The 1,452-nt window shown below is 44.8% G+C and overlaps 1 protein-coding gene across 1 annotated transcript in view; it reads left to right on the forward strand.

Moving 5' to 3' along the window:
• The first annotated feature begins 1,435 nt into the window (after window positions 1-1,435).
• pgap1 (post-GPI attachment to proteins inositol deacylase 1) overlaps window positions 1,436-1,452 on the forward strand; it is a 13,824-nt gene continuing 13,807 nt past the window's right edge. Inside the window, exon 1 of the mRNA XM_020606499.1 lies at window positions 1,436-1,452. This exon is cut by the window's right edge and continues 130 nt beyond it. The gene's annotated coding sequence lies outside the window, so the exon portion shown is untranslated.

Raw genomic sequence — 1,452 nt, forward strand, 5'->3', positions numbered from 1 at the left:
AGGTTGTACTGGTGTTTTCCCTGTGAGGGAGCTCACAGAATGAAAATGGAAGCGTGGGGGCTACACACCTGTAATATCTAAAAGCAGGATTAAACCATGAAAGTCGTTACCGTGGTGTTTTACGGTTTCGCTCTGGGGCTTCTGGCGGTAGCCTTGCAGGAGTTGTTGAATGGCTTCGAAGAAAACAGATGCAGTATGACCTATATGTTTGAATACCCAGAGTACCGGGTGAGTAGACGGGCTAATTATTGGACTTGACACAAAATGACATCAGTATGAGACTGCGCCTTTTTCTCGCAAAAGCAAACACATTTTAATTCCAACCTGAACAGGCAGCATACATTATTTTTTGTCAATCGTGTTATGTGCTATTTCCTGAATAAAACCCGCTAACTGAGTGGGTACGCTGCTCACAGCCAAGCTAATGTACTACCCCAAACCTGTCTGGCTGCTTGGTGGTCTGCGTGCCTGTTGACAGTTCGGCTTAGATTAGCCAAAATTAGCCTGGTTCTAAAACCAAAAATGAGCTGCTGCTCCTCGAGTCCTCCGAGCAAGTCACCAGCAGATCTTCGCTAAAGATACGGACACACTATCGTTAAAAGTCGGGTGGACACAGTGGAAGTTGCTGTTGATGAAGGTCTCCTTCCTTTTCGCTGTATTCTCACTAATGTGTTCATCTGTCCAGAAGTGGAGCACATCTGGAGGCAGTGCACTGTATGGCCATGGGTCAGACAGGTGTATGTGCTTTTTGTTATGGCACAGGGGCCCATAGCCTATTTAAGGAAACCTTTTTAACCTGTGTATACTGTTAATGGACGTGGTCTGTTGAATCAGGGCCAGCTCAGAGTGAGGGAACGATGAACAGATTGCACACTAATGCTTGTTGCTTGCTTTGTCCAACCACTAACAGTCAAAAACTCAAGCCTGTTCAACTTACAGTAATGTAAAACTGAGAAAAGTAGTAAATCCTCACATTTGACCAGCTGGAAAGGGCACATTTTTGGCAGTGTTTCTGTACTTAAATCATTCACAGAACATCAGAATAATTGCAGAATACGTTCTCCAATGTGGCTACTTGAGTAACTGATTGGCATTGCACAGCCCTACTAGATTACTAGATGTGTAACAGTTGTACCACTGTTAATAACAAAGGTGGACATCTCCCTGTATGTTTCATACCAGATGAACATCGATGTTGAAGTGATTTGAAGTCACAGTATGCTCTAGCATTTCATTATGACTCAGATTAAACCTGAGTATGCTGTGTGCATTCAGAGGAGGTGGACAGCAGGTCAGGGAGATGTAGTAGGCTGCGCTCCTGTAGTCACTTTACTGTGAGATTGTTGCATGACAAAATGTTAATGAAGGAGCTGATATTGAATGCCACTGTGTGACTTCACCTCCCACTCCTAATGTGTCTGTGCTGGCGCTGCAGCGTGTGGCTCTGCCGCG

This window comes from Monopterus albus, unplaced genomic scaffold, assembly GCF_001952655.1.
Source record: "Monopterus albus unplaced genomic scaffold, M_albus_1.0 scaffold79.1, whole genome shotgun sequence".
NCBI lineage: Eukaryota > Metazoa > Chordata > Actinopteri > Synbranchiformes > Synbranchidae > Monopterus > Monopterus albus.